Here is a 24,790-nt window from a genome sequence, read left to right as displayed (position 1 = left end):
CTATGATTTCACATCCACCCTCTTCTGCTTACTTACATATATTTTCTGGATTAGGTATATTTTTAAAGTGTGTTCTTAAAAATTGGTTTAAGTGTCAATTTTTTTAACAGAAGCTTAGAAGCACTAGTGAGTATTGGCTTCATGAGAAAAAATTATATGACTTGAAGCAAGATGTGTACTATGTTCTACTCACCAGTGCTCTGCATATATACAGTTTCCCTGTGACACTCTAGTGTGACTCAGAGGCTTTATTCCTTCCTAAATTTGGGTTAGGGTACATGTGCTGGGAGATAACATTTTATCTTATCCTCTTCATGACCTCAGTCTTAGAGGTCAATTAATGATGGCAAACAGAATACAAAAACAACAATACAGCTTTCTTGTCAATTTTTTTTTTAAATAACTGGTCCTGATAAGTAACAAAGAATCTTGATTTTAAAAAAGAAAGTGCATTTACCAATTTTTTCTAATCTCTTTAAAGTTTTTCAATAGTTCTAAATTAAATCCTTTTCACCCCTATCTCTTTATCCATCAGAAAATCCGAAGGGTATTTGGATTCAGACATCCATTGCACCAAAGATCTTTCATTACACAGCACAAACAGGCACTTTTATTGAACAAGAACCCAATTACTTAACCCAGCTTCAGGTTTCATTGTACCCTGTAGCATCTATCCTGACAGAGGCTTACTAATCTCTTCTGATGGACACTGCTACATATCAGTTCTGATACACAGAGATGATTCCTAACCTTCTTGTAGAGAACCACTGATTAAATAAACTGAGATGCCCATCTCGGCTTCCTTGGACCAATGAATAACAATGAGAAGGCATATACGGACCCTTCCCTCCCGTGTAGGGTATGCTCAGAGAGGAAAAAGGAGAAGGAATATATGCTGTGAGAAAATGACCAGCATTTACTTAAGCCTTGTATTGGCATTTCCTAAAGTTCTTTCTAGTTTGTTTCAGTGCTTTAAATTATCATCACACTCCATGTATTTTGATTGAAGAAAATCAGCATCTTAAAGTTCTAATATCTTTGTGACTGCCACTTATTAAAAAAAAACAGTTTTGATAACTAATGTGAATGATTTCACTTTTATGTAAGTTATTTTCAACACTAAAAGTGCAGAAGTATAATCTAGGAATTTCTAAAGGAAACTGCCACATTCCTAATGATTCTGAATTACTTCATGGGGCCTGGAACCTGGGTATTATTATGTTTTTAAGGTTTTTCAGGAGATTCTCATGTATATCTGAGAAGCATTTTTTGTGGATGTGCTGATTATTATATTAAAATAATTAAGGCATCGTAGAGATCATTTAATCTGCCTGCCTTCTAATGCAGGGATATCTTAAAGACAAACTTCTCAAAAGTAACACTGATAAACAAATCAATACTTAGCAAAGAAGTCTATTTCTTAGTTTCTTTTAATATTAAGTCTATGAAAAAAGGTCTTCAAGAAAATCCAAAATACTCATGTACTCTTTATGATAACACTGTTAATAAACTCAAAAATTCAATGCCCACCAATGCAGAACTGGAGCTTGCAATATATATAAAATGAATTACATATAATCTAGGAATTTCTAAAGGAAACTGCCACATTCCTAATGATTCTGACTTACTTCATCAGGCCTGGAACCTGGGTATTATGTTTTCAAGGTTTTTCAGGAGAAAATATATGTGTGTGTATGCGTATGTGTTCCTGTCAATGTAAACACACACACACACACATATATATATATATATATATATATATATATATATATATATATATATATATATATATATATGGCAAGGTTCAGTACAGGAAATAAGGAGAATACTCTCAGTGTAAAATTTTTTAGGGTGGACTTTTGTTTACACACACACACACACACATATATCACCTGTATATATATATATATATATAGAGAGAGAGAGAGAGAGAGAGAGAGGAATGGTTAGGTCATCCTTAGTGCCCTCAGTCTTGTTCAGTATCCATGGGGAAGTGACTTGTGAAAACCACAATCTATGGATACTCAACTTCCTTGTATGAAGTGAGGTATTGTAGTATTTGCATATGAATTATACACATCCTCCTGTATACTTGAACTCATTTTGATATGACTTATAATACACAATATAATGTAAATCCTATGTAAATAGTAGTTCCACTATTTTTAATGAATAATGACAACAAAAGTCTATACATATCAAGAGAAAGCACATATACTGTCGGACACTTTCTATTATCTATGGCTTTATTATCTATGGCTTTATTGGTTGACTATGGATGCTGGAGCCACAGACAAATAGGCACAAGGGTCTAGTATTTAAGGCTGTGCTTCCTCTTCTACCTGTAATGATCTACCTGTAATGATATGCCTATTTGTCCCTCTGGAAAATTATCTCTTACATTTCACATTCAGTTAAGCCAACAGCATCTCCTCCAAAGTTTTCTTAGCTCTGTAAGGTAGTCTCAACTGCCTATTCTTCCACGTGCCCAACTTCTGTGACATGGATTGCTAGAATCATCCCTCAAGACCCATCTTTTAAGGGTGCTAGTGCAACAGATCTAAAGACTTTGCTTGCTCTGACTGCACTATGTGGGAAATGGCTTCAGTTATGACATGGCTCCTTTAGAGCAGCATTAATGAATTGGTGCATGTTCAGAGAATAATCATAAAGCTACAGTATCATATACACCCAGGTTTGTGATTATAAAGGGGAATTAATGACATAAGATAATGATCCAGGATTGAAATATAATAAAGCATGTAAGTACATTGTTAACGTGAGAAGTAAATATTGGTAGAAGTGTTCTGTGCCCATCTACCAACTTCATTCTACTCCCATTTACTATCCAACTGTGTAAAAGGATAAACCACCCTCCCAGCATTCATTTCCTCTGTTCATAAATAACCTCATACTAAAATTTCTCATATCTATCATTGATATTTTTAAATTTTATTTTTATCTTGATAATCAGAACACAAACTTCTTTTTGACAAGAACCTGTGAAATATTTTCCAGATCCTTCCAGAGCCTTTAATACTTAGAATATTAATACTGATAACATGATTCACAGTATTTGAAGGAATAATAAAAATTGAAAGGATAGTTTCTTTCACCAAAGAAAAATGTTTTTTTCTTTCAGTGGGTTAAAAACCATCATGTGGAAGATGGTCTCTTCTTTCTGTTCCCCTGTAAGGAAAAGGGTGGGAAACATATTTCATATCAATTTTTGGAAGACACTAAAAACTTTCCAAAGGAAACATAACAGTAGTCTGTTATCCTAATAGCCAAATAAGCTGTGCTACTTGAAATATATGAAAGTAATTCTTACAAATATTAGAAAATGAAATAATAAAAGCATACATAGCAGTTTTGATGTTGTATAGAGTCACAAGGAGAGGAACAAAGAGATAAATGGAAATAAAGTCAGAAAAGTAGAAAAAGACAAGCCTTCAGTGTCTTGGAAATTTGGATTTGCTCCTTCTGGCAATGGAAATAAAAAGAATGCCGGTGCTTTTTTTTTTTTTTTTCCCGGTCCTGGGAAATGTATATTTGCAAGAAGCTGAAAGGGACTGAAAGTACATTTAATAAGGAATCTCAGCTAAAATAAAATAAAATGTCCACATAAATAATAGTAGCTTTTAAGTTGAAATGACAATTTATTGCTTTTGTAATTTTTATTCCCTAGTGGGAATAGTCATACACTTTTGTAAGAAATGATTGTCTTTTTCATTAAGTTATGCAGTATAAAAGAACCAACAGGTGCCTAATATGACTGCTTGTGGTTAGGATCACTTTCAAATTTGTTTTGATAGAGTATTTCCATCAGAACATTCAAAGTCAGTTAATAAAAAATATGGCCTACTTCCATTAGATACCATTTACTGCAGGCTGTTTATTATGATTTCTTTGCTTCAAACTTCTTGTTAAATCAAAGGCCATATCTCAGCTTCTGCTGAACAATTTTGAGCTTTCCACTTCTATAGTATGGATGTCTATTCATATTCTATAATTGAGATCCCCATCGGGAACAACATGAATCCCTGGTAGGGAAAGAAAATACTCAGTGATATATAGAAGAGATCTTTTTTTTTCCTCCCTCTCTTAATTTTAGTATTCTTTAACCAGCCTGCTGGTTTCCTCTGAGGTACAAATATCCCTCAAAAGATACAAATTTAGGATTCTAAACAGTATCCTATTCTCTGAAATGCTAATAAAATATTATTTTTTAAGATTAAAAAGATTATAAGTTGATAAGTGATTCCAGAAAACAGGAAAAAAATCTATTTATTTAAAGATTATGTGACAAAAAAATAGTTTTGTGGAATCCACTGTTAGGAATTATACTGATTATTTTTAGTTGACAGAAGAATAATTCATAACTTCAGCATGTAGATTAATTATTATTGTTTCATGTTTTATTGTCAAATTTCCTCAGCTTATAAAGCCATAGATAATGAAGCTGGCAAATGAGATCATTTTCTGGTGTTTCAAGGTCAATATGTCAATTAAGATTCTGAGCTAATTCATTAGGGCTGAAAAAAAAAAAATGAACAAGCTGAGCTACAGAAGATTGCAAGTCTGGGGCATCAAACATCTGTACTGACTTATGACAGCCTCAGGTTCTCTATTTTCTGAAATGATTTAAAGACAAATTGCCTTTTCACTAATTTGACAAAAAATGAGAAGTTTTTAAAATTGTAGAACATAACAGAGTTCAAAGATGGCTGGCTCATTGGAATCAGTGAACCACTACACATAATTTGAACTAATTCTCTAGATGCATTTTCATTCTATTTTACTCACAGGTAGCATGGACTTCTTCTTCTTCTTCTTTTTTAAATTCACTCATCTATTTGATAAGGATTTATTAAATATGTACTCTGCACATGCTTCTGTGTTAGCCACTTTGGAGGCAAAACAAGAAAGGCAACTGAGTACTGCACTGTCACAGAGTTTATGGAGACAGATTTTAAGTAAGTAAACAATTAGTGTTAATTGTAGTTGGCATAAGGGCTACAAGGGCAAGTACTATGTGTTTTTAGAGGATACCATCATAATTGTAGCATATCTTAAAAATGAAAAAGAAATCTGGTCTGAACATATGCACAGAATAACTGATAGGTAGTAATTACATCTAAGTCAACACGTATTCTTGAGTAACTATTACATTTCATTCATTTTTCTGGTGCTAAAGATATTAGGAAATTGCAAGATATATTTGGTGAAACAGACAAATGCACAGACAAATGATCATACAAAGCTATGGAAGCACAGAGAAGTAGGGTTGCTCAGAAAAAAACTGAAAAAAAACTTTAGAAAGGCAATTCATTCATTTATTTATTTGGAAATATTTATTGGACTTCTATTGTAGTCCCAAAATTGTGCTCATTATTGGTGATTTATGTCCTTAAAACCAAACCTTTGTCTGCAAAAGAACTCAGAATTTAGAGCAGCCGTCTCAAGCCCCATCATTTGTTCTCCAGGGAAATTGAGCAATGTCTAGGGATTTTTTTCTTTGTCACATCTAGTGGAGCACTGTCATTGGTAGGTAGAGGCCAGAGATGTTGTTAAACATTCTCCAGCACATGGACAGCCTTCCCACAGTGAATGCCCATCCTACTCAAGATGTTAGCAGTGCCAATGCTTGGATACACCCTGATGGACAGCTACAGAGAATTCACTAAATAATCAGTTAGCATGTAAAATTATTAGTGTTCAAATGGGGCTGTGTTTAAAAAGGCTAACAGAAAAGTGGAGGGAGGAATCTTTTGGGTAAGGAAGAGTAAGTAGGAAAATCACTAGGCTGGTATTCTTGTACTGCAAATTGTAATGAGGTGCTGCAAAATCCTGGCTGTCAAAATGAAGACATACTTTAATTTAAAAAAAAAGACACAACAAGAAATTTCAGATGTAAAAACAAACAAAAAAAAATAAATAAATATATTGATCAATTATATGTTGAAATTTTGGGGGAGAAAGAGTTAGAACAGATGAGTCCATGACTTCCTTAAGAGTTGTTTGGTTTTAGTAATGAACCAGTGGTAAGACTAACCAGCAGTGGAACAAAGAAGCAACAAGTTTAAGGGAAATTAGTAATGATAATATTAATGATTTTTATGTATTATTGTAAGTCAGAAAGTGTGTTAAATCTCAGCAAACATTAGATGTGGCATCACCCTGATAGTGGTTTTGAAGTCCTACTCTTACTCCCATTTTTAAGACAGAATTGAGAGTTTAAACAAATATTCACATTCACATTGCTTAAGAGAAACAATATGTGGTCCTCAACTGAAGTTTATCTTACTCCAAAGCCAAAGTCCTCAACACCTACATGCCACTAGGCAAGCTATACAGAGAATAGGAAATCCAAGTAGATTTTGCACATTCTGCTTCCCCCAAACAAAAATCCTGTTGTAAAAGTGTGTATGCTACAAGCTATCAGAGAGTGCATCCCAGGGAAGCAGAAATGAGGAAAAATGAGAATGAGTCATGGAAGAAGAGAGAAAATATTCAATATTAAGACAAGCACACCCAATTGCTTGGTCTTTCAGCAGAGTCTTGTAAGAGACTGCACTGACGACTCTCAGGAGAGCGCCTGTGAGGAAAAAGGGGAGATGTGCCCATCTCTCAACACTTTTAGACATTTTCCCTAGAGTTCTAACTCCTTCACCCTTTGTTTATTCAGATGGGCTTCAGTGGCAATAATTATACCCTGAGGCATGAGGAAAGAGCCACAACATGGGCAGGGAGATAAGGTGTTGCTGAGTTGTGCCCTTAAGAAATAATCACAAGGAAAATGGTGCAAAACTAGTGCCCAAGTCCCCTGGGCAAAGAGCAGTTAAAATGTTGTAAGAAAGTAGCAGATAGACTTAATCTCCACAAGTTACCACCTTTGTTACAATGTAAGTAATTTACTCTCCCTCTGAAGAATGGAGAAAATCTTAGTCACTACCTATCAACATTGTGGTAGTCAAAAGATTTTATAGGGCTGCGGTTTGGCTCAGTGATAGAGCACTTGCTCATGTGAGGTACTGGGTTCAATCCTCAGTACCACATAAAGATTAATAAATAAAAATAAAAGTATTGTGTCTGCATACAACTAAAAATATTTTTTAAAAAAAAAAGCTTTTATAAACATCAGTCATTTAAAATGGAACCTGGCACAACATGAGTACCAGATGAAATATCTGTTTTGAGCATCACCAGCATAATCATGGTTGAGAGAGTATAACAGCCCCTTGAATATAGTATGTGGATCCTCCATCAGCAAGGCCTTGATGGGTCTGGCACTCACAGAAAGGGAATAATGTGCTCTTACTGAATCTATCTGACCTCTCAGAACATAGAAAATGATCAGGTTGCTTTGTGATCATTATTAATTGAGACAAAAACAGAAACAAGTTCAACTCATAATCCTGTACAGACAGACAGAAAAAAACAGTTTCATGGTAAAACCATAAAATTCCAATTGCATCCCCATCATTGGTAATATGAAGGACTGTTCTCTTTTACCAAGGAGAGTTTTAACTTTAGCCTGTTATTCTTCCCAAATAGATAATATTTATGAATAAATCAAATCAAGATTTGAACCTGCTTCCTTATAGCTGCCAATCCAGAGGCAAGTCCTGTTTTCTTGAATCCTCCCACAAATTCCATAACCCAAGCTTATTCCTGTAAGTTCTTTTGAATACCCTTTCCCTCAGGTGCCCTTGCACTTCATGTGTGTTCCCCCTGACTGAAAAATCAAAAAAAGCCACTTTGCTTATTAGAAGGTTCTACCTGGTGTGATGTGGCAGAATGGCAAAGACATTATTTTATCATCATCATCATCATATTCTTCTTCTGCTGAGGACATTATAATAGCCACATTTTGGTGAAATTTTAGCGCTTGGGTTGTAATTGAAATCATATTACTGAAAGAAACTGCATAAGAGAATGTCAAATGGGAAGTAAATTACAAGGACTGAACCAGAGAACACTAGTGCTAAATAAAAATAATTAATTACTTTGTCCAATGAATGAATGAGTCATCAAGAAAGGGAAGAAAGGAGAGTTCAGTTTATGCAAAGAAGAGAGCTTTCATAACCTCCTGGTGCCTGATTCAGGGATGTTGAGGCAAATAAAGACTAGAGAAGCCTATCATCTTGGACATATAGGAGGTCTGATGGTCAACACTGCAAGGTGTTTGAACAAGTAAAAGACCTCTTCATGCAAAATGATAACTGGGAGATGGGAAATTGTTCTTCTTCACAATAGAAATGTGAGTGGGACAGGTGGGATTTTGTTTGGAGGAAACAGAATTTTAAAAGGGATTCCTCATGCCCTGGGGGAAGTAAACATTTTAGTGCACTTTTAGAAAGGGTCTATGGAAGGGACAGTTTGCAGCTCCAAGAATGAGGGGAAATTTGATTAATCAAATACTTATCGTGTCAAGGAGGAAGAGGAAATTAAGACCCTAAAAGAGAGTAAGACATTCCCTTCTCAGAAACCAGAGGAGTGAAAGACAGATGAACACTAATGTCACTACATGTGAAGGTTCTGCATTAGAGTGTGAGGAGAGGGAACAAGTAATGCCATCATGGTTGACTTCTGTTTCTTCTGTCAGAAAATAGGCCAAGGACATCTGTTGAGGGTGAGGTGCTAAAAACAGCCACAACAGAATATGAAACTACAGTAAAGAAAAGAAAGAAGGAAGAAGAAGAAAAAGAGGCATCATTCAGACTGAATTAAGACAGAAGATTATTTTATCATGACAGTTACAGACATAACCAGTGCGACCAGGGAATGTTTCTCTTGTGGTCCAACATGCTGAGATCAGGACAGAATCCATCAATTGCCAGGACTGGTACCTGAAGACAAGGGTAGGTTTTCTCTGGTGGAGTGATAGGAGAACAAAGATGGAAAAAAAAATACGCTAAGAGCACAGTTGAAATGAGTGAAGAGTGGGCCCAGGCCTAGGTACCAGCGTCATGAAGGTGGCCAGGGACTGACGAAGCCAGGTCAGACTCCCATGGACGGCAGAAGCTGAAAAAGGCAAGTGGAGTATGTGGGGCACTGCTGAAAGCCAGGCTCAGCAGAAGTGTCACCGAGGAAATTTGAATTTCACAGGGAAAACAGGATTCACATTACAATATGAAAAAATAAAAAGACAACCAACTCCTTTAGTGTTTCCCATTATAATTCAGAAAGTGTTCTATACTGTGTGGTAACAATATTATTAAGCTGAAGTGAAAAGTGTTTTCACATATTTCTCAGATGCTACATACAGACGTTACCTTCTGAGAAAAATACCAAAAAGTTGTGTTCGTGCCTAGAGAGGTCATACGTAGTATAAGAAAAAGACCTACACGTGGAATGTGTATTCTAGAAAAAAAAAACATATTGCTGATATCTGCTAATAGAATTTGAAACAAATTCAAAAGTCTTAAGAAACTGATCCTGTCAAAGGATATTATTTATCATCATTGTGTTGTTTTTCTATGTAAAGAGCCTTAATAGGAATGGAGACAATATAAATTTGACTACACAAAGCCTTCAGTATTCTCACTCTTGGCGAGACTTTAAAGAATAATTCATCACACCTATTTTTTTTTTTCCTCTAGAATGTCTGACTTTTAGAGGGAATTTACTAGACCAAAATAAAAAAAAATACACATATTTCCCCTTGATGAAAAATAAGACTAGTTGCTACATCTTTATCATGAACCAAGAAATCGTATTTCCAGAGAGATAAGTTATCTGATTTTATCTCTGAGAAAACGGTGTGTCTATTAATTCTTAATATCTTTTCTGCTACTTTTGGTAAGACCTTATTTTTAGGTTTAGAGAAACTGATCATAGGGGGACACAGTAAAAATAATCAGAACCACTAAAATCAGATGGCAAAGAGATGAGTTGGGGAAAATACTTAAATGCAAATATACTGGAGAGGCTGGTTATTTTCATAGTCTTATTGTGACATGCTGAATTTTTTTTAATGAAGTGATTTAAGAGTTATGTGAAACTAAAATATAGGAAAAGTCAACATTTTTATATATTTTTTTTCTTCTGAACTCCCCAGGCAACATTATAACTGACTTATCTGACTCATCTCAATGAGTTTTTAATAAGGAATCAAAAGGTAGACCAATTTTCTCTAGTTACTCCAGAGAACGGGAGATAATTAAATGATGGTACAATCCCGACGAACTCCTAAGGATATTTTTTGGTTAACTTATGAGACTTTTTATTTCTAACTAATTTTCCTTGGGCCATTGTGCCATTCTGGCCGCCTCTCTGTTCTCCATGGGTGGTTAGGATCTTTGCTTACTTATTTTGCTATCAAATACGGATAGCTTTATTTTAAACTTCTGAATTACCTGTGGGGCTGAGAGCCTTGTCAGCTATTATCTAGGATTGTACTCTGTTTTACCCTTGAAAATTTTCACTCTGAGTTTACATATAAATGATGAAGTTGAATTGTATATTCCTGGACAGTAACTCACCTTTCCTTTTGTCTGAATGTGATATAAATTTTAAACACATGATCCTTACCCTTGTCTTTACATTTGCACCTATCTATTGGCATAACAGGAATTTTTAATTATGATGTTAATTTTAAATATGTACCTTTAACTTTGCATGTAATATAGGAGCCATGAGTCATATTCATCTTTGAAATGTATGTCTAGTCTGAGTTGAAATGTTCCATAAATAGTAAATAAAAGACTGGTGATATGTTAGTATGAAAAAATAATATCCAATACTGAATAATTTATGTATTAATTTGATTTGATTTTTTTTTGTTATTTCTTAAAAGAAGACATTATTAAAATAATTTTACCTGGCTTTATTTGTTTTTAAGTGTGGTCGTGAAAATTTAAAAACTATATATGTGGTTGTGTTAGTCAGCTTTTCAAGACTGTGACCAAATACCTGACAAATCCAACTTAGAAGAGGAAAAACTAATGTTGGGATGACAGTTTCAGAGATTTAGTCCATCATCAGCAAGCTCCATTGCTCTGGGATTGAGATGAGGCTGAACATCATGGAGGAAGAGCTTGGCAGAGAAAAGCTCCTCAGATCATGGCAGCCAGGATGTCAGACAATATAGAGTGCAGGCCACATCCCCCACAGACTGACTTTCTCCAATCATGCCCCAGCTTTCTGCAGTTACTGCCCATTAGTCCCTTCAAATGTAATCCATCAAATGGATTAATCACTGGTGAGTCTACAGCTCTCATAACCTAATAATTTCAAGAGAGAACATTTATGCATTGCCTAATACATGAGCTTTGCTGGGTCTTAGAGATCAAACCCCACCCAGTGGTTCATGTTTGTGTGTCCATTTTGATTCTACTGGACAGTACAGGCCTAGATATTCTAAATTAGTCCTCTCAGCATATATTGTATTTCACAAAAAAGGTAAGACATGAAAAATGTTATAAAATTAATTTTTTAAACTATAAAATTACACAAAACAGCTTTATTAATGCCATGGCTAAATTATTAGACAATGTAGAAAAGATCACAAATTGACATAATGCTTTCTTGATTCTTTCTTCTTAGGTATCTACTCTGGATCATTATTAACCTCAGAAAAGAGGAGAAAGAAGGAAACCCTACTATCTGCCCCATCATTTCTCATGGGTTTTGCTTAGTTTTCCTTTCCCGACAGTATCAAGATTTTAAAAGCAGCTGCTTTAATGCATGGAATGGTAAGAATCAAATTTAAAAGTGTTTCAGAGTCTAACTCAATAGTTAATGTAGTCTTCCAATTGTCTCCAACATAATGTATTATTTTGCTGGGATAATATATTCAATATGTCTGATGAATTATTAAGTTAAATGGAACCCCTGCATCTTGCATCTCAAGTGTTCTTTAGACATTAAGATAGTTAATCAAAAGCCGCAAAAATTAAAAAAAAAACACTATTATGTATTTATTTTTCTTTTCACAGATATCCAAATAATTCCAAATGTGGCACTTTGGAAGTACCCCAGTGCTGAATACAGTAAGTAATTCAGTACTTCTCTGGTCATGAATAATTCATAGGGACCTGACAAGTACCAAATTTGTTGAGCTCTGTGATTCCTACAGAGCCTTTTAAAATTTGATCTACAGACTTATTCCTATTACTCTATTTTTACCGTATCTTTGTGGGAGGACAATTACTATGATGGACATAAAATCTAAAACTAGTTAAATGATACTACAAAATGCTCCATAAAGTTTAAGTGCAACATAGAATGATTTCTCCATTTCTCTAACTGTGATGCCCAACCTCGGGACTCATGGAAACAGTAAACCTCTGTTTTAAACAGGGATGTTTTAAAAGCATATGAATATTAAATTTGTAACCACAGATAGCACGTTATGATTTAAAAGGCTATTGACTTTCTCAACTCTCCTCCTTATATCTGCTTCTTATACTACTTTTTAATCATCTTTGTTATTATTGTAAAATAAAGAATTCAGGTTTACTATAATGGATTATACTTCATATATATAATTTTGTATACAATATACTTAATGTTATCTATAATATATAATTCACATGTATAATTCATGTATGTACTATTTATACAATTCATTTATAATTCATTTAATCTATGTAATTTATCTGTGTACCTATATAACCATATATGTAATTCATTAATTCAGTAAAAACATTTTATTTTTTTCTTACATAATGGATTATTGATATTAGATCTGGAAAAAGACCTTCAAAGTTCAAAACACTCCAGTTTTCTAGCCTTTAATCTACCTAATATATAAATGAAAAATATCACCTCCAAGTCAATGTCCTACTCCTAGAGCCACACAGGCCTAAAGTTCTCATCTATGTTTGTGTGAAATTATATGCCATTTATACCTACTGATACTAGCTTACATTGAAACCATGAAAAATTAATATAACCCATCTTCCATGTGAATTGACATGCATTTTTTTAGTCATTCTGTTACCTCCCAGGTGACCTCACTCACACACATTTATATCTGCAACCTAGAATATTTCTCTGTGTGCTCTAATCCACATATTTGATCTTTCAATATCCAACAATTTGTCATCTTAAGGATATCTCAAATTTTGTGTATTTAAAATTAAATTTATGACCTCCATACCTAAATCTGATGAGCAAGGCAGTCAGAAAGAAATCATTCTCAATATTGGCTTCTCCTTCCATCCTCACATTCCATTCATCAGCATGTTTTACAGTGTCCTCTCCTAAATATTCCCTAACATCACTCATTTATCTCCAATAACACTTCCAACTCTCTATGCTCATTTCTACCATCTCTTATGAATTTGAAGTGTTACTGATTCATTTTTTTATGAAGATGAAACCCAACATCTGTTATCTGCTAGGCACATCAGAGCCCAAAATGTTGATGTAAATATACAAATGAGATCAAGCAACTTCCTGATTTAATTTGTATAGATTTTCCCTATTATTTTTAAAAAGTTTAAAGGACATAACAATGGCCTACCATTTACTACAAATCCTGGTCTCTGCTTCCTATTTTCTTGCTTTATTAACTACTCAAAGTTATGATATCAAGTGGGAATATTTTGTCCATTAATATCTTCCCTGACCTCACTAGTCTATCATTCTTTCCTGCATTACATTTGCTCATAACATCTTGTCTCTTAATTTCACAGCATATAATGTTACCACTTCATATTAATTTTGAAAGAAGAAATAAAATAATAACTTAAAATTAACTTTAGAAATATTTAAGGAAAATGTTTATATTAAGAATTAATTGCAACCTCTACTATGCATTCACATTTAACACAATCCAGACAAGCAATAATTCTTATTTAGAATTCAAAGATGCTAAATACACACCGAATCTCACAAAAGTACATAGGCATATTAAACTACTTTAGCTCCAGGCAGCATAGAAAACAGACTAAAAAATACTATAATCAAGCTGAGTACTATGGCACCCACCTATAATCCCAGCTACTTGGAAGGCTGAGCCAATAGGATTGAAAGTTCCTTAGCAACTTAATGTGACCCCAAGAAGCTTAGTAATACCCTGTATCAAAATTTAAAAAATAAATAAATAAAAAGGGCTGGGGATGTGGCTCAGTGGTTAAGTGCCTCTGGGTTCAATTCCTGGTATGAAAAAAAAAATGCTATAATCTGTATGGAGGAAAGGGATAATCATTTTGAAGATGAGCATTCAGATACAGTCATAGACAAAGGAAAGGGAAATATAATCCTGAGGAAAATCAAAGATAAAATATATCATACAATATTTGCTGAATTAGAAACTCTATTGGGCCACCAGATCAGTTTCTGCTGGTAATGTGGCCAAGAAACAATGATTAAATTATATTCAAGATGTCAAAATTTCCCCATATTTTTTTTTATGACTACATGTTTTATCTGGATGGGAATTAAAATACAAGGAGGAAAATATTAATGTTTCTGAGCACTTTCTCAGATGGTCACATCTAAACCCATTGTAAAACAGCATTATGTGAAAATCCATCAAAAAACCATCTGTTAGAATTATGTTAGAAGAGTGCACTTTATCAGCAAAACTTCTGAACTGACCCAACAGAATCTTAGAAGGAGATGGGCAGATGGCTCCTGAAGTCTAAACATTATAAATAATTTCTTCCTAACCTGTGGAGGTATAAGAAATTATACATACACAAAGAAAGAAACTGGCATTTGTCACATTTATTTTGATACAGTAAAGAAATACAGTAATTCTTAAAGACTCCTGATAAGAAGTTTATATACAATATGGATTTTAAAATAAAGCACATGCTTGTGTCAGAGATTGGGCCCCTGCATGGTACTGTTCTCAAAGATCAAACAAAAACACCATACTTTCTGACCTTTGAGGTTAGGAACACTGCTCAGTTTATGTATGAATGGAGTAAAACAGGTTTGTTTACTGATCTATTTCAATTATTGGGATGTACTTGACACTTTAGAAATTTTGCTTCTTACAAATCCAATGAATAACTCAGAATTTCTTCTTTTCTTTGTATACTAAGGTCTTAGCAAAAACTTTAAATATCTGTGATGGTCTAACTGTGTCCCCCTGCTTGATTTAGAGGACTGCAGGAAGTTATTAAGGCTAAGTGAGGTCATGCAGGTAGAATCCTTATCTGATAGGACAAGTAAGAGAAAGAGATCCCAGAAAACTTTCTTACTGTGCCTATATGGAGAAATGGCCTGAAAGCCAGAAAGAGAGGTCTTGCCACAATTCAATATCCTCAGCAGGTTGATCTTCAGTTTCAAGCCTCCACAGATATGGGAAAATTTATTTCTATTGTTTAAGCAATCTATTCAGTCATTTTTGTTATTGAAACCTAAGCTGACTGACACTGAATCCTCAGATAGTCTCAATTTCCTTATTTTTTTCCACAAAAATTTTGGCAATGGGTGTCCTATTGAGGAATTTGGAGCCCGACCCCACAGTATGTAGATCGTAGCCAACTTTTTCTTCTATCAGACGGCATGTCTCTGATTTGATATCAAGCTCCTTGATCCATTTTGAATTAACTTTTGTGCATGGCGAGAGAAAGGAATTCAGTTTCATTTTGTTGCATATGGATTTCCAGTTTTCCCAGCACCATTTGTTGAAGATGCTATCCTTCCTCCATTGCATGCTTTTAGCCCCTTTATCAAATATAAGGTAGTTGTAGTTTTGTGGATTGGTTTCTGTGTCCTCTATTCTGTACCATTGGTCCACCCGCCTGTTTTGGTACCAGTACCATGCTGTTTTTGTTACTATTGCTCTGTAGTATAGTTTGAAGTCTGGTATCGCTATACCACCTGATTCACACTTCCTGCTTAGCATTGTTTTTGCTATTCTGGGTCTTTTATTTTTCCATATGAATTTCATGATTGCTTTCTCTATTTCAACAAATGGGACTTACTCAAACTAAAAAGTTTTTTTTCTCAGCAAAAGAAACAATAAGAGAGGTAAATAGGGAGCCTACATCCTGGGAACAAATATTTACTCCTCACACTTCAGATAGAGCCCTAATATCTAGAGTACACAAAGAACTCAAAAAATTAGACAATAAGATAACAAATAACCCGATCAACAAATGGGCCAAGGGCCTGAACAGACACTTCTCAGAGGAGGACATACAATCAATCAACAAGTACATGAAAAAATGCTCACCATCTCTAGCAGTCAGAGAAACGCAAATCAAAAACACCCTAAGATACCATCTCACTCCAGTAAGATTGGCAGCCATTATGAAGTCAAACAACAAGTGCTGGCGAGGATGTGGGGAAAAGGGTACACTTGTACATTGCTGGTGGGACTGCAAATTGGTGCAGCCAATTTGGAAAGCGGTATGGAGATTTCTTGGAAAGCTGGGAATGGAGCCACCATTTGACCCAGCTATTCCCCTTCTCGGTCTATTCCCTAAAGACCTAAAAAGAGCATGCTACAGGGACACTGCTACATTGATGTTCATAGCAGCACAATTCACAATAGCAAGACTGTGGAACCAACCTAGATACCCTTCAATAGATGAATGGATTAAAAAAATGTGGCATTTATACACAATGGAGTATTACTCTGCATTAAAAAATGACAAAATCATAGAATTTGCAGGGAAATGGATGGCATTAGAGCAGATTATGATAAGTGAAGCTAGCCAATCCCTAAAAAACAAATGCCAAATGTCTTCTTTGATATAAGGAGAGTAACTAAGAACAGAGTAGGGACGAAGAGCATGAGAAGAAGATTAACATTAAACTGGGATGAGAGGTGGGAGGGAAAGGGAGAGAAAAGGGCAATTGCATGGAAATGGAAGGAGACCCTCAGGGTTATACAAAATTTCATACAAGAGGAAGTGAGGGGAAAGGGGAAAATAATACAAAGGGGAGAAATGAATGACAGTAGAGGGGGTAGAGAGAGAAGAGGGGAGGGGAGGGGGGATAGTAGAGGATAGGAAAGGCAGCAGAATACAACAGACACTAGTATGGCAATATGTAAATCAATGGATGTGTAACTGATGTGATTCTGCAATCTGTATACGGGGTAAAAATGGGAGTTCATAACCCACTTGAATCAAAGTGTGAAATATGATATATCAAGAACTATGTAATGTTTTGAACAACCAACAATAAAAAATTAAAAAAAATTGGGCAAATCTATATAGCATTCAGGACTCGCTATGAAAATAATTAGGTAAACTAATTGAAAGGACAAAATTATTTGGATGCTGAAAAAAGTTTTTGCACAATCTCAGTTACTTGTTGAACCTGAGCTTGATGTATTAGAAAAAAGCACTAACAAATTTGAAATTGTAGAAAATGTGGCAATAGAAAGTAAATTCAACTTACACTGCTTATCTCATACTGTCTCCTCAATGATTAATGATAATGTCTTCAGTATCGCCAATGACAATCTCATACTACATAGCTTAAACAATGTCAGGTTTTGAAAATTATGTCCTTACCCCAAAGAATAAAGTGACTACTAACATATGAATTAGATATGAATGCAGTTTGCTTTTTTAAAAAAAATTGTAGTTGCTATAGTTTTCATAAAAATCTTAACTTCCTTGTCAGTATTCGTATTGAGTATGAATACTGAAATAAAATCAAATGATAAAAAGTTATGGGAAATGGAAAAAATTTACAAATGTGCAATTAAGAAAATAAGTCAAAATAAATAATATAGTTTTGAAAAAACTTTTAATTTGCTATAGATGAAAATCAAAATGTGACAAGATTTTTGCCTATTCAGTTAGCATTTTTAAATTGCTTTTATATTCAATTATGAAGTAATATTTTATTAAGAAAAATACGTTGCTAGGCTTGGTGGTGCACACTTGTAATCGCAGTGGCGTACAAAACCAGCTTCAGCAAAAAGCAAGGCGTAACCCACTCATGGAGACCCTGTCTCTAAATAAAATTAAAAATAGGGTTAGGGATGTGGCTCAGTGATCAAGTGCCTCTGAATTCAATCCCTGGTACAAAAATAAATAAATAAAAAATGAAGAATACCTCACTATAGAAACCCAAATTTATAAAAATTCTAAAAATACATAATTGTCCAAAATATTATGGTTATGTTTAGACAGACTTACCTAATTTTTAAAGATTAAAATATACCTACATTTAGATTTTATTTGAAAATAAAAAAAAATGAAACATGTCCAAAATCTATAGACATTTTAAATAAATCATACTAAAATCAAGGATGGAAATATCATATATTTATTTTGATGAGCTTGTAGAGTAATAGTCTATGATATGGGAAATTTGATATCCATGATAAATATTTAAGCAAAATGATACGAAGACATTTTAGTTAAATATTATATATGCACACAAAGGTTATATATTAATAACAAATATAAAATATTTTCTCTAACAAAATTATGTGTTTTCTATATTATTTTCTATATTCTGCTTTCAAGTTTTCCAAATTTTTAAATATTTTTAATCTCATTATTAGGTTCATTTATTAAAATCTTTAAACAAGGGCCAATGATATTATTGAAATATAAACTTGAAGTCATTTCCTAATATCATCAAATTTGTTTTCAGAGAGAAGACAACTTCAAAAGTCTAACTATGTTAAGCATTTGGTCAATGCAGACACATTAATTTCCTGAAACTTTTTCCAAGTCATACTTTATTTCATAAATACATGAAAGACCTTTATCACATAACCAGAAGCATAAAACAAACAGATTTTTTTCAATATTCACTCAGATGGGCAAACCTAAGTTTCTAGGATCTGTTATAAAGGGTATATTTCTTGGCTGACCACCTACTGAGAGTGGGTATAGAATGTCTGATGTTTTCTAATTTTCTTGAATTTAAAAATTTGTCCTCAGTGAATGAGCAGATCTTCAAGCAATACCTCTTATGTAGGGAATAACTATTATGGGTCTGCTCAATCTAAAAGCTTATCAACAAAATTACTTCCAATTAAAAAAAAGAAAGCAATTGCACACATATATAATACAACCCGCCGTTCTTTAGAAATCACTTTCTTAAATTAGACTTAGACATTTTTAACAAATTATATATTATTTTTAAATTCAAATTATATAGTCCCAAACTGATCACAGAACATAGATTAAAATAAAACAATCCTTTCTCTTTTATTCATATATTTTATTATCTACAGTTTTTTGGCAAAAAATGATCAAAATAATATTTTTTTTTCATTAAATATTGTCAGGGTGCCCAATACAACACGTGTACAAGCAAGTAGAGACTCACTCAATTCCCCTTTAAGAATACTAGATGATCTTAAGCATTTCTACATAGTTGAGGCTCCTCAGATCTGATTCCTTTGCTTTTAATTTTAACCAGAGTCAATGTTGCCCTGTCTTCCTTTACATTTGTTGTGAAATCTTCTGCCACTTTCCTTTTCCCTTTCTTGTTGAAGTTGTCAGATTCTATATTTTCCCTTCAGAATTTCACTCAGGCTTAATGAAAATTAACCTCACAGTCAAAATAAAATGAAGCTAATGGAAGAAAAGCAGGAGGTAATAACTTTATAAGAAAACTGATACCATACCTAGGAAAATCAGTGTCAAAAGCTGTGATGATGTTATAGCTTCATGATACAACATCATTAACACAGCCAATGTAAAGTTATCCTGAGCCTAAGTAAGTGTGTCTGAGAGAAATGCAGGTGTGGGGTGTTAAACCACCCAAGATTCTGCTCAGACCCGTGAAGGTCAGATGTTGTCATCACATTTCAGGATCTGATACCAAAATAGCAGCATCTTTGATGATAAAAGATAAGGCTGAGGCATGAATGGAAAGCCAATTGCCTTCTTTATAATGCAGAAAGCTCCCACTGAAAGACATTTCCATTCTAAAAGAAATATACTTCACACATTCTACAGATCAAGAAATATGTGAATCTCTCATATCTGGTCTATGAGGATATTTTGTTTGATGTTCCAGACTATTTTCCTTTCTCACTCCTCTTCTCCTTTTTGTTCCCCGCTCTCTTCTCCTTGACCCCAGACCACAAACAACAGTTTTAATTTTGTTTTGTGCCAATACACATAAACCAATGCACCCGATTAAAGGCCTGTGCACAGAAATTTCATTACAGGCTCAGTAGAAAATAAAACTCCGGATGCAACATGCACAGTAAAGCTCACATTTTCAAGGTGGCAGCCTTTCTGACTATCGACCTTTTGTTCACTCTACAACTTTTATAAACATAAAGCTCAGGAAACCCAAAATACCCACAGGACAACCTCAAGCCACAATAAATATCTTGTGTCTAAAACATAGCTTTTCTTAAACCATTAAAAGAAAATACAAACCTACTTACAAAATATATTCTAAAATAAAAACACCTGTGTCTTTCTCTTTTATTTACCATGCACTCAGAAATAAGTACTTTGTGGAATAGAGTAGTTTGTGATTATTTAGCATGGTTATGATATCATAAAAGTCTTTAATAGTTTGCATTTAATATGATCTTCTTAGTTCTTAAAAGTGTTATCTTCAATGACAATAGCTATTTACTATCATGATAGACAAGTCTGAATCCTTCCTGAGTTTCTTTTTCCTTAGACAAGGGGATACTTTTAAGGGTCTACTATTCCAGGCTCATTTATAAACTTTCCAAGTTATTGTAGATCTACCACATAGTGCACAATAAACGGTTGTGGTCTCTCATTTGTGAAATCATTCCTATTCTCAGTACATGTGATTCCCATGAAAGGGGTTCCATTCTGCATGTGCAAATGTGGCAAGTGACTCAATCCTGACCACTAGAACCTTATGCAAGTCTAGCTCCAGGGGTCAGCTGTGGTTTGTGCACATGACCCCCAGGAGAACCAATGAGACATTCTGTAACTTCTGCTGAGATTTCTCATGCATTGATGGTCTCTTTTGCCCATAGTGTGTAGACTGGTGGTAGCTGCCATGAAAATCCATGAAAAGTTTGTCTGAGAATGGAGCTAATGTGAATGAGAAACAAGATTTGTAGAGATTAATTGGATGGAGGGCTGTTGATTGACTTAGGAACAAGCAGTTACTAATTAGTTCATTCATGTCATTGGAAGATTCAGTACCTGAAAAAATGATTAATTTTTTTAATCATATTTGTTGAATTTTCTATACTTTGCAACCAAAATATACTTGATGGATAAAGCAATGATCAGCCTCACTTCATATTATCTACATAAATTAAAACTGCATAAAAAGGCATTTAATAATATGTAGGTCTACATCATTTTGCATATTTTAAAGAATATGTGCTTTCATCCCCTTGACAGGATCTGATTTTCCACAAGGAAAATTACATGTTCTAATTAGCTCTGTTCTCCTGTATATATATTCTCCAAAGCTTTAAGTGTAAGTATAATGAGTAATAACCAAGACATGGCTTAGCAAAACACAATTCTGTTTGAGACACCTCTAACGTGACTTTCTCACTTGAGCTGTAATAGTAACAGAAAAGGGAGAAGGTTCACCTTGTTCAGATTTTTTTTTTGCTTAAATTTTGAATAGCTTTTTTAGAATTGAATTTTATAGCAACACAGTTCCTTCAAAATAACAGGAGTAGATGAAAAGACATTTCCATACCTCAGGCATGGAGATCCTTACGTAAGTCTCTCTAAGCATCGTTTCTGGCAGGATTTATCAGGGCCCAAACCTCTTTTATATCACCTGCTTTATGTTATTTGGTTATTCTGGATGTCATAATTGTCATCTGTGCTAGTCTGTGATGAGGTGTCACTTCTACGCATATGGTCTATACTATTTACTACATAAATACCTATCTGTAACTATAACTTACAAAGCTCACAATTTAAGTAGAGCCTCGTCATCAGTGTTTTTATTTTAATCTTTCTAATGCTTCCTAATAAATACCTATTATATCACCAGGATTTTTTTTAATTTTTATTTTTGCTATAAATCTCTTACTCTGAGTTCTCTGACTGCATAAGATATTTTTCTTACTTTCACTTCAGTTGCTTGAGGAATGTGATTTATATCAATTGAAAGAAAACTTTCCCCCCAGATAAGTTTTAATTTTATTTTAAGTAAAACAAAAACAAGAAAAACTAGATATTACATAATTTTCTATTAATTAAACTTTTCCTGGCTGAAAGTTACAAGGATTTTATTTTCTTTTTCTTCTCTTTTCTTTTTTTTAAATTTAAATGCCATGACAACTGTATTCACTAGGAGTCTTGCATTTAAGATGAAGTCAATTATTATATGTTGCCTGATAAAAGAGAATAGACTCCATTCATATTCTCTGTTTTTCTATGAAAAATGTGGCATTCAATGTAAGTCCTATTATAGGAAGTGTGCTGAGTTTAAATCTATTAGCTGAAATAAGAGTTGATAGTCTGATGATCAGGAACAGAGTAAATTACTAAATTCAACTGAATGCATGTGTTAACACCTAATTAAGAAGGTCATCAACTCAACAAGAATTATGCTACCATCTTCAGTGCATTATTAACAACCTCTCAAGGAACTGCTCTCGAGTCTACAGATTCAGTTCTGAATCCATTCTTTGAGAATAGCACCTAATCCAAGATTAATTTATTCAAACTTCGTCTTTGTGTAAAACCTATTGACTTCAAACAGGCTTAGTGGGACTACTGGAACTTAGAATATCCACAATGCCAAAGTGGGACAGAATTTTAATACAAGAATTTTTATTTGGCCATGTGAACATCATCTTTATATTTTGATTTGTCAGATAAATGAAACTATTTTCTCAGTTTGCCACAACTTTTATTATAAACCTTTTATACCTTTTATATGTAGCACAATGTATTAGGTAATAAGCATTTTAAGTTATGATGATTTCTTATTTTGAGAAATTTCCAATTACTTATGAATATTTAGAATTCCACAAGAACATGCTATGAAATGTAACAACTTTATTTGGTTCAGTCCCTCTTTGCTATAATGGGCAGAATGAAAATTGTGATGAAGATAAAAGAAATGTTTCACATTAGTAGAATCTGAACTTATAAGATTGGGAAATGGGGGCTGAGGTTTTGGCTCAATGGTGGAGCACTTGCCTCATATTTATGAGGCACTGGGTTTGATCCTCAACATCACATAATAAAAAATAAAATAAAATTAAGGTTTGTGTCCATCGACAACTAAATTTTTTTTTTTTTTAAAAAGATTGGTAAATGGCACTTTGTAAGGGATTAGAATAAAAGTCAATGAAAAACTCGAAAAGGAAGATTTCACTGCCCTGGCACAAAGCAACAAGGAGATTAACCTTATAAACCAAGGCATGTGCTGATGACCTTGGACAGCACAGCAGTGCACTGGATGATATAGGAAAATAGAATACAGACCAATATTTTGAAAGTTAACTTTGTAGGGAGTAGAGTCACAGGAACCAAATACTATGTTTGTGGAAATTTCTTCAGACACTCTCAAGTGTGGTGTGATTATCTGTTGTTACTACCATCACTCCTCTTCTGTGATCTTAAAGTCAAGACAAAATGTGCTATTATGTGTCAAGGATTTGTAGAAAAAAATAATACAAAAATGTTTGAACCTTAGGTAAGGACCTGAGCTAAACAGGAACAAAATGCAAGGCAGCAAAGAAAGAGCAGGTTGAGAGGGAGAAACTCCTAGATGCAGGACTCTGATGAAAACAAGGTGAGGCACTCTGCTTCTTCCCCTGTTTTGCTTCTTGCATGTGAACACACACATATGGTTTTGTCATCTGTTACTTTTATTTCACAGGTCTTAATAGAGAAGCTAACCTATAATTACTAAAGAATGAATAGCATAGATCTTCAGATAGCAGGACACTGAAAACACATTTACACTTAACAGGAGGTGATTAGTTGGTTGAATGTGTTAGAAAAGCTGCAAATCCCATACCTAAATATCAATCCCTTCATCCAGGGTTGTTTTCCATCACTGACTGAAAAACACAATGAATTCATTTTACTACTTTTCATATTTTACAACTGTTCCAGGAGCATTATGAGGGGACTTTCCATAATGTCACCACATGTGGATTAGTGGAGACACAAAACAGTAGCCAGCTGTAACTGAATGAACTGAAGTCTCCGGGAAGCATTTAGTTTCAAACAGTAAACTCTTAATATAAATGGTATGGTCTTTGGCATCAATACTCTATTAAAGAAACTTTGTTTTGAGTCTATTATGTGCCAAACATTGAGGCAGATACAAAGACCTCAAAAATAAGACAGATTTGCTCTCAGCTCATCAATTAGTGAGAAAAATAAATAGTGAACAATAACACAAATAACAAGTACCAATGAGATGCTATGATTAGTAAAACATCTGAGAAACATGGAAGGAAAAATTACTATTTTAAAAGATGAAAAAATGAAGTGGATAACCGAGTTAGATATTGAACATGAAAATTTGCTTTATTGTTTGTTTTGCTTATTCTTTATTTATTTGATTTTCTGACTGGTAAAAAACATGTGACAGGCAATAAGTGGAAAGGTATGGCAAAGTGAAACTATCCCAGTACATTCTAAGAGGCTGTAGTTTACTCAAAACAGTAAGACTGGGCTGGGGCTATAGCTCAGTGGTGGAGCACTTGTATGTCAGGTGTGAGGCACTCAATTCAATCCTTAGCACCACATAACAGGAAAAGGGGAGGGAAGAGAAGGGAGGAGAAAGAGGACATAGGGGCAGGAAAGACAGTGGAATGTGATGGTCATCATTACCCTGAGTACATGTATGAAGGCTATAACTCTACTTTGTGTACAACCAGAGATATGAAAAATTGTGCTCTATATGTGTAATATGAATTGTAATGCATTCTGTTGTCATACATAACAAATTAAAATTTAAA

This window comes from Marmota monax, unplaced genomic scaffold, assembly GCF_021218885.2.
Source record: "Marmota monax isolate L192 unplaced genomic scaffold, Marmota_monax_Labrador192_F-V1.1 WCK01_AAM20220418_F8-fsc00084, whole genome shotgun sequence".
In the NCBI taxonomy this organism is placed as follows: Eukaryota; Metazoa; Chordata; class Mammalia; order Rodentia; family Sciuridae; genus Marmota; species Marmota monax.
Note: the sequence above shows the minus strand (reverse complement) of the source record.